General features: G+C 41.2%; 1 long non-coding RNA gene across 1 annotated transcript in view; it reads left to right on the forward strand.

The window, feature by feature from the left end:
- Positions 1-11,494, forward strand: part of LRMDA (leucine rich melanocyte differentiation associated) — a 1,116,486-nt gene extending 1,104,992 nt beyond the window's left edge. Inside the window, exons 11-12 of the long non-coding RNA XR_014828236.1 lie at positions 6,183-6,264; positions 8,979-11,494. This is a non-coding gene — a long non-coding RNA (leucine rich melanocyte differentiation associated). The remainder of the gene's footprint in view (positions 1-6,182; positions 6,265-8,978) is intronic.
- Positions 11,495-12,993: the final 1,499 nt, after the last annotated feature.

Consider the following 12,993-nt stretch of genomic DNA (forward strand, 5'->3'; position numbering starts at 1 on the left):
AGAGGAGAATTCAGAAGTGTGTGCTCACTTGAGAGACTGGCAACCTCCCCTGAGCCTCGCTCTTCAAGGTGGTCATTGCAGCACTTAGCAAGGATGGTGTGCCGCCAGTCCACAGAGAAGACAGCAGGAGCCCTCCAGGACCTTCAGGGGTTTAGCAAGCATTGCCTGCCTAGAGCATCCCATCCCAACCCAAGATGCAGAGTTTACCTGAGACACTTGCCTGAAATCATGCTCCACTAATTGGGAAGGGAAGTCCCACTTTCTATGTCTTCCCTGCCCTTCCATGGCAGGTGGAAAGCCTTGCCCTGTTTCATTTCCAACCCAGGGCTCCCCTGATGGGTCTGTGAAGCAGGGAAAAATATGCCTCCCATGGAGGGGAGATTTTGTCTTCTCTCCACAAAAAAAAAATACTGCTCCCAAGCAACCCATTTCTTTAAAACCATTTTAACATCTCCCTTCTTTTCCTTTTGCCTGAGTGTTTAAGTAGCTTCTGCTGCAGGAGGATGCCGGGCTGGGAGCCTGTAATTCTGCAGGCTCTGCTAAATCCGATGTGATGTTCGTAGCTGAGCTGATAGAGGATCACACAGGCTGACCTCAGACTACCGCTCCAGCCCCTGCTCAAGGTCATAAAACACGGGTGTTGATTCCTTCCCCATTCCCAGTTTCCTCAGGACCAACACATAACAAAGACCAAGGAATGTGCTTTCTGGAGAATGTCCTTCCCTGTGTATGATGTTTACAGCTCTTAAGGCAGGATGATAGTGTTCAGTCCGCGGCTCTCTTTCCAAACCAGACATCGTGATGGCTTTGTTTTTGTAGGAGAAAAGTGTTCAGCATAAAAACAGCACCAGTGTTGAGGAATTGAGGCTGTTGCCTTCTGTTACTTTGCCTTCTTCTTTAGTAAGGCAAATATTTAATCTGTACTTATTTTTAAAACATTTCCAATGCGTGTCGTCTTATCAGACGTTAAAGTGTGCGTGTTTAACAATTGAAATCCATAACTGTGTGGTTCTGTGTACATTGAGTTCGGATCATTTTAATGGTGTTAATGAATGTATGGAGTCAACAGATCTTTATTGAACCCTCCCTTGGCACTAAGCACCGTTTCAAACACCAGGTGTTAGAAGTCAGGGAGAAGGGAGTATTGTGGAGGTAACATGCTAATGGGTTATTTGTAGTGTCACGGGGAACCTTCGAGAATGGACCAGAAAGATTCTCAAATACACTTTCCCTCTCTGTCGCTGGGCCCACCCTCCTCTTCCCAACACTTGTCCTCACTCTTCAGAGGCCACGAAGAGGCTAGTTCCCTGCTGTACGGATACAGATTGGAGAACAGGAAAACCATAAGGAGCCCCATGTCCTTTGTTCTGTAGCACTAATTGGACAGACCTAGTGATCTCCAACAGATCAAAATCTGTTTGTCATGACGCAGTTACACTTACAAACATTTATGATAACAGCACCTACAACAGTGATGGCCAAAACTAACATGAATAGTGATAATAAAATTGATGATGTCTTGATTTTACAAATAGGAATTTATTGGTCCAACCCACACTCCACCATCAGATAAGTTCTTACCCTTGTGTGAGTCAAGATTATTATTTGTTTACAACTGAAATGTGAATGGCAGACCACTTACTCTGATAGTTCATCTTTAGTTCTATTGAATATGGAGTGAAGAGACTCGAGCTTATGTCAAAGCTGGGGGATATAGGCTAACTATAAGTAAGCACTTCCCAGCTCTGGGTATGAAATACAGTTGGCAGGAAAGCAACTGAAAATTCTTTCCTTGGGGATTTTTGAGGGCTAGCTGAGCTCCCCTTTCTCTATATTATGGGAATATGGGCTATAGGTTTTTAAGAGCTGACTTGGTCCAAATCAAATTTTGAATCTCTGACCACTGGATCTGCCTCCTACATCAGGCAATATTATACCTGGCCTCCTTATCTTCATCAGGGAAGCATGTGGAAATGCTAAATCATCTATTTCAAAACTAAGGTGGACCTCTGGGAAATCTGGCCCCTTGCCTTCAATTTGCAAAGGGGGAAACTGGCTCCAGGAAGGGAAGGGATGTGCATGTGGTCACCTGACTGGTAGGAGCAGAGCTGGCTTTAAATCCAAGTCTTTCCCCACCCACCTTAGTATAGAGATGGTGGGGGTAGCCATCTTGGAGGTCAGGGATTCCGAGGGCATTTGCTGTGTTCTGCATGTGTGTCCAAACGCTTCCTCCCCAGGACATTCAGGGTCTTCCTGAGCAGTGAACCTGCCACCTGCATAGGGTGCATCCAAGTAAAGAGACTGATCCCCACCCCCTCGGGCAGCCCCCAGGTCATAACTTAACCTGCATAATTAAGACACACATTCCCCTAGGGGAAGCATTTAAAAGATAAACTACCTCTTTTTAAAAGCTGCTTCCCAATACATTTTCTTCTTAAGTATAGTTTTCAGAGTTTACCGTGATGGCACAGCTGCCTACATAAGAAAAATTAGGATTCCCCAAGGCACAGGGCACTGTCATTTTTCAGCCCCCACCCCCAAAATGAAACCCCCACAGAGTCAGCTCCACATCAGCCTGATGCCTAGCAAGGCTGCTTCACTTATTATGGCCCAAGCCAGATATTTTAATTGAAAACACTACACATGCCATTAAATGTGTCGTTCCCCCTCCAGTCCCAAGACGTTTAGAGTTCGAGGAGATACAAACAAGTGAATACATTGCAGATGTACAGAGAAACCACCGCCTACCGAGTCGCAGCCAGCGGGTTCCCGAATTCCAGCCTGGGAGCGCCCTCCCCACCACAATGTTCTTTGCAAGCAAACTGTTTCCTCTGTAATTTTCACAGTTTATGGCAGTTACCATGTTGGGGGAAGGAGAGAGAGAAGTGTACAGCCACCACGTCACTTCACTTAAGAGCAGATCCTGTTATTTTACTAAGAACCTTCATGTTAGAGAAAAGTCTTATGGCCACATGTCAGACTGTGCTTTTTTCCCCTTCCATGTTAAGGTTATTTATTTACTTATTTATTTACTTATTTATGTATGCATGGATGAAGTACAGAAGTCCCATTTTGGGGGGTAATCCCTTTCCAGCTGTGAGCTCTGGTAGGCGTCTCACCAGCGGCAACCACTTGGTTAATTTCAGCAATGGTAGGTGATTCAAGTTCAAAAATTTCAGCTGATTTTAACCATTGCTGGCCAGACTGCCTTTCTTCCCAGGAGCACACCAGCAGCTGGATTTCATTTTTAGCTGCCAGGCTGTCCCTGCGCCTTCCTGAGGAGCCCTCAAATGGAGTGCCTTCCCTTTCCGGATTTTATTCAAGGTGACAGCTCCTCACACATTGGTACTCTGATCACCTCGAGTAGCAGAGATAACAGGGGGATGAATGTGGTCCCCCCTGCAGACTCCAAATTTAGACGGACTGAGGTTATCCTTAGGCCCCGTGACCCCAGCTCTCTGACAGAACAGGGCTGCCGGGAACTCTCATGATGTTGTGGGAGAAATACTCTGCAGGAGCAGGCGAAGAAGACCCCAAGTGAGAGGGAGTGATGTCAGCTTTCGTTAGAGCCACAGACAGTGTTAGAATATCCTTGGCATAATGTGGCTCTGGTATCTCTGTCAGCATCTCTGTTTTCTGTCACCGCACACAATCCTGGGCCTGTCTCGAGCCCTGACAGTGTCTTTTCAGATCAGGTTATTGCCAGCACAGAGACTAGCTCTGCTCCCCACCACACAGCCCCTTTGTTTGAAGTCGGCCCTCTTGTCATTAATGCACTTGATGTCTATTTAAATCTGAGGGCAAGTGCGGTATCTGTTTTCCCGTCAAGAGATCATTGACAATATTAATACCTCATGTCCTTGCCTCATTTTCCAAGCTCTGACACTTCGCCACAGTCTCCTGCGTTCATCAAACAGCCCTCTCCCACCAGGGTGTCTATAAACATTCTTGCTTCCTGGCCCCAAGGAACAGGGCCTGCCTTACAAAGGACTTTTATCAGTGCCAGCCAGGAAGAAGGGCTGGGGAGTGTGACTCAGGACACTTCACCTCCCTCCACATTAGGGCCCACGTTCAGGAGTATACAGCGTGTTTCTAGAAGGGCACCTGCTGTCCAGGTCAAGGTCTGCATGGAGAGAGGTCAGAGAAAAGAAATTCAATCCCAAGTGTGCAGGAAAGTTTCTTAGAGCTAATGTACCTGCTCGTGGGTTATGTTGTGTGTGTATATGTATGTGTGTATCTTTTCTTCTTTTACTCAAGAGAAAGCCTATGTTCTTTATAATGTCTGATAGTCCTATCCATTTCTTTTTATAAAAATTCATGCTGTACTGGTACTGGTAATAAGAAATTAATAGCCCTCGGTCTCATCCTTCCAGCTTCTTGAGGGTTTATTGAAAATCATTTATGTTTAAGGAAGCCCCTTGTGGATTTTCAGAAACTTCGAAGACACTCCCACCCAGGCCTGTAGGGATGCTGTGCTTGGAATGCAGCCCGAGCAGCTGTACCCACAGACCTGTCCTCACATTGGTGACAATATTAGCACAACTCGGGGTGTGACATACTTCAACACCATGAAGGGAACAGCTCAGTGCCAACAACCAAAACGAATATTTAGGCCCCAGGAAGGGTCTCAGGGAGGTTTCATCCAAGCTCAAGATTCCAGGCACCAGACCAATATTAAAAAGCAGAACTCGGGGACTGGGGGCCAAAGAGAAAGCACGGCCAATGGGGAGGAATGGTCCACAGAGAACTTGCTCAGAAGAACATGGCAGAAATAGAGGTGATGAGAGCACGTCCAAGGTTCATTCTGAGGCCATGGAGTGATGTCATCCTCTCTCCATTGCCAGCTTGCTGGGATTCTGTGACCCTAGCTGTTCCCAGCTTGTCCCAAGCCATCCAAACCAAGGAGCATCTGCCTTCTCTTTAAAACAGTCATTTCTGAGTCATTTTTAATCCTTGTTTAAGAGTAATATCTAAAGTTCTATCGTGGAAAAACATCTCCTGTACAATCCAGAGTATTCACTGTGTAGTACTTCTGATGTCAAGAACCTGCATAGTTTCAAGTGCTAATTTATCCCAAATGAATACTAGATAGTGGGTTGTTGGTTTCACACTATCAAGATAATGGGAAAATCATGTATATAGGTAGCTATTATTATAGACAGATTTGCAGATCATGAATTTATATTTTATGGACTTTGTTTTTGTTTTTGTGGTTATGCACACTTCAGAGATCCAGATACTACTAGCAATAAGACAACTCCGTGAAGCTGAATTTTAAGTTAGTTTTTCTAAAATTAGAAGAAAAATATCCAAGGTGACAAAGAAAGCAAATTGTAGTTACACATGTTTTCTTGGAAAACTTGATTTTTTTTTCTTAATAACCCTACACACAGCTTTCAAAATAATGCTGGCAGGTGATTTCTTATGGGTATTTAGTATGGAATATGGAGTTGATGAAAATGTTTGACCTTATTCTAGGGCTGTTGTTTACAGTTAAGTCTTACTACAATCTCCTTGAATGAGAGCAAAGCTATGTTTGGAGCCACAAAACTACTTAAAATAAAACTGAAGTTGAAAATCACAAGCATGCCAACCTGAGAATCCAGTTCAGGACTTCTGCTAAGAAGAGGCCATTTAATGTGGTGCCTCGTATAACTTTCTGTGTGGCATTTTGTCAACACTACCACTCTTTTTTAATCATCCATACTTTATGCCTCCTGTGATTTGGAAGCTTCTCTCTGGAAGTTAACAAAATTGATTCATGATAAAGCCTTTGAAACTAGTCACATTCTGGGAAGGCTGTTTTATATCTTTTGTTTAGGCAGGGCCCATCTTTAAACTCTTAATTTTCCATTTTTAGAAACTCCAATAAGGGAACTTGGAGAGAAGAGAGGACTGTGCTTTGTTTTGAGAAGTAATTGGCTGAACTAGAACATTCTCTGAAATGTGGAGGAGAAATCATGCAGGAAAAACATTATTCCTAGGACCCTGTGCTCTGGTCACATTTTGTTTGAATGTCAACCCTGAGGACAGAGAATAGGGTCCTTCCCTTCTGGGGCTTTAGTCCATTTGCTGCCACCCATTGGACCTGTGGTTGTGGTGTGTTTCCCCTTTTCAGCACCTGTGTTTTCCTACTATCCTAATTGTGCCACCTGTAATGATGTGTTTCCTTTTATTTGCAGGTGTCCTGGGGAAGTGTCGCTATGTTTACTATGGTAAAAACTCGGAGGGCAACAGATTTATCCGAGATGACCAGCTCTGAAGGCAAGTTCTATATGCCTTAGCCAGTGACCTAAGAGTGAAAGAAAAAAAGGGAAAGCAAAAATAAAGAAAAAGCTAAATAAAAAGACAATGGCCCACATTGCATCTCTGTGGGAAGGCTGTGACTTCAGCTTTTGGTAACTTCTGCTGACTTCGCTAGGCCTGTCAAGATCATCCTTCTGCCTTAGACTGAGTGGTCACATAGAGATTGACATGATTGCCCTTAAGCAGGTCTCATCCACCAGGGTGACAGACAGCAGTGGCGAAGCACCAGGGCTGACAGGATGAACACCATGATAGATTGCCTGGCCCCTCCACTGCTCACAGGGGAGCAGAGGTCACACCTGGGGCCTCCCTGAGCATGCTCAGTGGCTGCAGTCAAGTGAGAGAGACTGTGTCTTTAGCTTGCCTATTGAGTAGAAATCCTTCTGATACCATTATGCTGCGGGTTTATCGTTAGTGAAATAGTCAGAGCAAATTTAGAGGAAGGCTCCTCATCCTTTTTTCCCTTAAACCTTAACCTCTTGTATTTTGCATAGCCCCCTTCTGCCCCACCTCCATCACCCTTTAGCATCTTGATCCCAGGCAATGCATTTCAGTTGCTGTTTTTCAGAGAACAGAAGAGGTCAGTTCTTATCCAGGTCATATGATGACAGTGAGCTTCATGTTCTTATAGTTCGTGTATTGGAGTAAATTTCTTTTCCTAAATCCCTGACTATAAAACCCTGGACTTTATCATGTCTTGTTCATTTCCAAATCCACTTCTTGCCCTGAATACTATGCAGTGGCAGGCATCTTTCCAACACCAGGTTCTGGTTGTACCAAGGACTCTGAGTTATTTATGTATTTTTAACCACACACCCTCCAGCTATGTCTATGGCTATGTTTGTGTTTGGAGCTGGCCTGATCCTTTGGGTGGTATTTAAAGGTAGTGAGGTGATAAAAGATAAAGTGATAGGTTAGGAAGTGAAAAAGGAAAGTGAAGACTGTAGAAAACACCCCCCAGATCAAATGGTCTTTCATAAAAAGCATGAACCCTTTGAGTTTGCTATATTTCTCAGGACCTCTCAGAAATGAAATCCACAGCTTGTGAGGTGGTGTTTTTGCACCTTTGGCTGTATTCTAGCCCTCATGTTTCAAGGAAAATAAATGTGATCATACTGGTTGGGTGGCTGTAATTCCATTTAATGTTCCAGTACACCATTAGAGGATGTTGGAAAGTCTAGTTGCTCTTGACACACTACCATTTATTTTTGCTTTCCTTTAGACTAGGTGTTCATTGTCTCAGGTTTCCCAGTATCAGGTTAGTTTGAGGACAGCAAAATGTGAAAGAAGATCCTTCCCAGTTACAGACACCAAATGACCAGAGAGTTGCTAGGGTAAAAACATCTTTAAGGACTTGGAACCCCTGAGACACCCAAGAAGAACCTGCTCTCTCCATTCCAATATATATGGCCTTAGGCCTGCTGAGTCAACACAGTCCTTGAATGACTTGCTTTGGGGCTGGCAGGAGCCCCTCCTGTAGATTACACAACCTCTGGTAATCAGTTATTGAGACAAATTGAGATGGAAATCCTTAAGACCATTAATAAGTAGAGAATATGGCATGTTTGGCTTTATCTCTCAAACCCATTAATAACCAGAGTCTAGTACCTTCCCTCTAATTTGGTCTACAAAACAGCATTGGGACGATGCTTTCACTGAGTTGTATGCAGTCCCACCCTGGCTCTGTGTTTGGAAGCACCAGCCCATGTTTTGTTCCTGGCATCTTACAGGCAGCCTGAGTTCTGTGCAAGGGCAGCTAGACTAGTCCAGTGTCACATCCAATCTAGCGGCCCATATATCCTTGTCTTCATAAAAGGCTTTAACCCTGCCTCCAACAATAAAAAAGCACTTGTGAACTGACCACAGAATTTTTCCATCTTTATTTTTCTTACTTGTTTACTTTTCTTAATGTCAGAACCATTTGTATCATGCGCAAGAATGCCTCCCTCAATGCAAGCTTTGGAGGCAGAAAAAAAAGAATATATTTTTGGAGTGAGTTATTGACCACACTGTTTCCCCTCCCTTTGGGTTGTTTATTTTCTCCCCAAATGGTGTAATAACTTTAATTGAGATTAGCTTTAATTATAATTTACGTAAAGGCCCTCACTACAGTGTATTCATCTTCATGATAGAATTATAGTGAGTTGTGTTTCTCTTAAAGAGGGATAATGATAATGAATTAGTGTTGGGTTGTTTACAGTTCCACTCTTTGTTAAGCACGATATGCTGAGCTCCAAGCTAGACTTTGGTCTGGATTGGCAGAGGGAGAAGTGATGTTGCATGCAAAATCCCTAGGAATTTCCCAAACTGTGTTTTTCAAAGAACATTAGAAGGCAATAAATTCAAGCCCAGCTCAGACATATATCACATTCCCTTTCACCCCTTGGTCTTTTCTACTTTTCACCATATGCCACTGAGTTTTTTCTTTGGGAATCATGGTGCTGGACATCCCAGTGTCCTCCCTCCCAGGACACCCAACTGACTTGAGAGCCCCCTGCGCCAGAAGGCTTCCTTGAGTCTTCTGTTGCCTCAGCAAAGTCAGGGCAGACTGTCTCTTCCCTAAGTAATGCAATTTTATAGAACAATTTGTTCCTTGGGGAATAATGTTTTAGATTGTGAGGAATCCTATTAAAAGTACAACTATTACAATCATTTGCTTTTACTTTTACCAGCCTTGCTCGTAAACCCTCCATCTGCTTGTTGCCTTAAATAGAGGAACATTATAAGAGATGATCACTTGATCAGGCTGCACGTCTGAATGTTGTGCATTTTCGCATATTCTCATAGACTGAGGAATAAAAGAAAAGCAAGCCACGGATTCTGGATGAAAGGATATTTTGCTTGTTTTGGGGGGTTTTGTTTTGTCTCTGTGTATTTTCCAGCAGAGATGTAGCTTGCACATTTTCAAGGTAATATGTCTTTCTTGCTGCTTCTAAGAAATAACCTGGCTGTCTCTCTCATCTTTGTTAATATGCAGATCAAAAACAATCCGCAGGGCTCTTTTCATCAAACAATAACAGTGTTTTGGTGGTTGTTCCTCACAGGAGCAGCCTTAGTCAGATGTGTGTCACTGCCTCATGCCCAGGGTGGACAACACAGGGCCCACTGAGACCCTTCTGTGTTGTCCACACAGCACAGCTGATCCAATGTGACATTTACCATCTGCTTTTCCCAATTCTCTTTCCAAGAAGAAGCCTTCACCAGAGAAGGCTGTTAGCATGACTTGATTTGAGTCCCTCTCACTTGTCTAAATACCATGTTGTAAACTACCATGACTAAGACCTAAAAAGGAAAATGAGACCAGAGGAGCACAAAACATGTTGGTTACTTGTTTGCATGACCAATAGACTTTCAGCCTTTGATGGAGTATTGTATGCTACTTCTAGTGCATCAGCAAACACTTAATGGAATTGAAAGACATTAAAAGACAATCACCTGTCTGAAATGATGAACTTCCTGCAAATTTGCCTGAAATTTTTCAACATTTATAGATTCTCCTCTGGGTAATTATAATCCCCAATGTTAAGTTATCACTTTGTGGGTGGGGCAGGTAATGTTATTTGTACACATTAACATATTAGCCTATGCTAGTTTTTCTAAAGTCACATGGAATGTGGCAACTTAGGATAAGGGAGTTTTCCTAAGAAAGAAGAGAAAATTCTAAGTATGGAATGTCTCTAGGGGCGAGTGGCTAAAATGAGGTGATGGAGGTTGTCATGCATGGAATTCTACCCAGGAAGAGCATGAGGCAGAGCCTGAAGCAGAAATGAAGCGTGGACCCTTAGGAGACAGATGCATAGGGGCTGAGGGGATAGTGAAAAGGGAAAAGATAAGACAGTTTATGCCAACTAGAAGATTTGCTGATGTTCAGCATTAAAGTGATGTTGAGAAGTATTTTCTCCTCAAAATGAAATCATCTTTGATATAAGTGAAGGGTGCTGCCATTCAGTGATGTGTTACAAGGTTTTCTGCCTAAGACAAGGAAGCAGTGTGGAAAGGTGGATGACAAGGCATTGTGGGGATAAGTGATCATGTGTTTGATGTCCCCATTTGGACAAAGATCACTACAGTTTGTGTCTAGTACTCCACAAAAACCAGCATCCAAAGGTATGTTCCCTGGTTCTGTATGGGGCTGAAGAAGGTGACAATAGGATTTGACTGTCTCTGAGAGCAGGCAGTCAATGATAACTCAACTCCTAAGAGGAGTAGATAACATCCAAATTCAACTGAATGGCATGTTAATTCTAATTAACATGTAGAATATTCTGGAAATAACTTATTTTACTGATAACTTTAAATAAACTTTTGCTTCTCCATATTGGAATAATTTCTTCAATCTTAGAAATTACGTTGACTTTTAATTTCCCTAGGGATACTACTTTAGACCCTGGCCTTTCACTTTGAGTATTTGTAATGGAGTGACAAAGGTGCCTTGTGGTGGACTTAACCACTATATTCAGACAATTAAAGTTACGAAGTTTTGAAACAGTTGAGAGTTAATATACATTATCCATTTACAAAGGTTACATCTGCAAAATGTATTTTAAATAATAATAATTGGATGGTAATGTAGAAGAAGTTATATTTGGAAAAAATATCTACTCTGTTCTTCTGCCCATTTTTAAATTTTTTTTTAATGTTGAGTTGTATGGGCTATTTATACACATGTTGGCTATTAATCCCTTATCAATCATTTCATTTGCAAATATTTTCTCTCATTGAGTATATTGTCCTTTCATTTTTTCAATGGTTTCCTTTGCTATGCAAAAGCTTATAAGTTTCATTAGGTCCCATTTGTTTATCTTGCTTTAATTTCTGTTACTTTAGGAGAGAGTTTAAAAAAAATATTGCTTCAATGTATATCAAAGAGTGTTCTGCCTGTTTTCCTCTAGCAGTTTTATAGTATCTGGTCTTATATTTAGGTCTCTAATCCATTATGAGTTTATATTTGCATATGATGTTAGAGAATGATCTAATTTTATTATTTTCATAGCCCTAACCAGTGTTCCCAGCACTACTTATTGAAGTAGTACTCTATTGCATGTTCTTGCCTCCTTTGTTGTAGATTAGTGACCGTAATGTGTGGGTTAATTACTGTGCTTTCCTGTCCCATTAATCTGTGCATCTGGTTTTGTGCACCATACTGTTTTGATTATTATAGCTTTGTAATACATTCTGAAGATGGAAAGCCTGACTCCTCCAGTTCTGTTCTTCTTTCACAAGATTGTTTTGGCTACTTGAGATATTTTGAGTTTCCATACAAATTTTAAAATTACTTGGTTTAGCTTTGTAAAAAATGCCCTTGGTATTTTGATAGGGATTGCATTAAATCCATAGATTGCTTTGGGTAGTGCAGTCCTTTTGATAATATTAATTCTTCCAATGAATGAACACAGTATATCATTCCATCTGTTTGTATTGTCTTCAATTTTTTTCATCAGTGTCTTACAGTTTCTAGCTTTTTTATTATTTAGATATGATTATAAATGGGATTGTGTCCTTATTTTCTCTTTCTGATAGTTAATTGTTAGCATGTAGAAATGAAACAGATTTCTTTATATTAATTTTGTGTTCTGCAACATTACCAAATTCATTGATAAGCTCTAGTAGTTTTTGGGTGGCATGTTCAGGATTTTTTTATCTGTAATATCATGTCATCTGCAAACTATGACAGTTTTATTTCTTCCTTTCCAACTTGGATTCCTTTTATTTCATTTTAGCACTTTGATTTTTAATGTTACTACTGTTGAACATAATATCTCATGAAAAAAATTCACTCTAACTTCAATCCTATATTTAAAGTTTTCTTAAGCTATTATTATTCCAGAAAATTGTTCTGGGTTTCCTATAACTTGCTTAAAACAATAGCAGCAACAGCTACAAAATCTTCTAAAATGTTTTAACTAACTACTTGGCTTATCAGAAAGTGTTATCAAGTCCTCCTAAATAGCTTGAGAAGTGTGTGTGTGTGTGTGTGTGAGAGAGAGAGAGAGAGAGCACACTATTTCAGGATCTGCATAGAGAACTCCTATGACTAGTGCTGTAAATAATTTTCTAACTTTTCTGTGAACTCCACAAGTCAGCTTTTGCTCCTATTACCAGGTGACATAGAAAAGTGTATCTGTTTCATTAATATCCACTTTGTGCCCTCCTTTCACATAAATTGATTACCTACTTTTTTCATATAAATTTTATGGGAGTATAGTTTACTTACAAAGTTGTGTCGTTTCAGGTATATAGCAAAGTAAATCAGTTGTACATATGCATATATAGATTCTTTTTAGATTCTTTTCCCATGTAGGTTATTACAGAGTATTGAGTAGATTGCCCTGTGATATACAGTTGGTCCTTACTACCTATTTTATATGTAGTAGTGTGTATGTCAATCCCAACCCCCTAATTTATCCCTCCCCCCAACCTATTTTTATGACTTTCCTAGGTTCTGGTGCAACAGTGTCATAATGTTTTTTGCTTTTCCCCCTTCTCAACCTTTGAAAATAAATTTATGCATAATAAGGTCATTGTTTAACATTTAACATAGAGCAGATTTGTTTCAACTAGGTGATGTCTTTGATACCCAAAGAAAAATATGTATGTGAGTTATAATAGAAATACATAAAACCGAGTTCCATTGATAGACTATCCATATTTCCCTATTTGTGTACATTTCCAATATCCATCTTTCCC

Source organism: Sus scrofa, chromosome 14 (assembly GCF_054392235.1).
Source record: "Sus scrofa isolate SSC_HxYL_T2T_F1_AM1 chromosome 14, Sscrofa_HxYL_maternal_Yorkshire_Landrace_v2.0, whole genome shotgun sequence".
NCBI classification, from domain to species: domain Eukaryota; kingdom Metazoa; phylum Chordata; class Mammalia; order Artiodactyla; family Suidae; genus Sus; species Sus scrofa.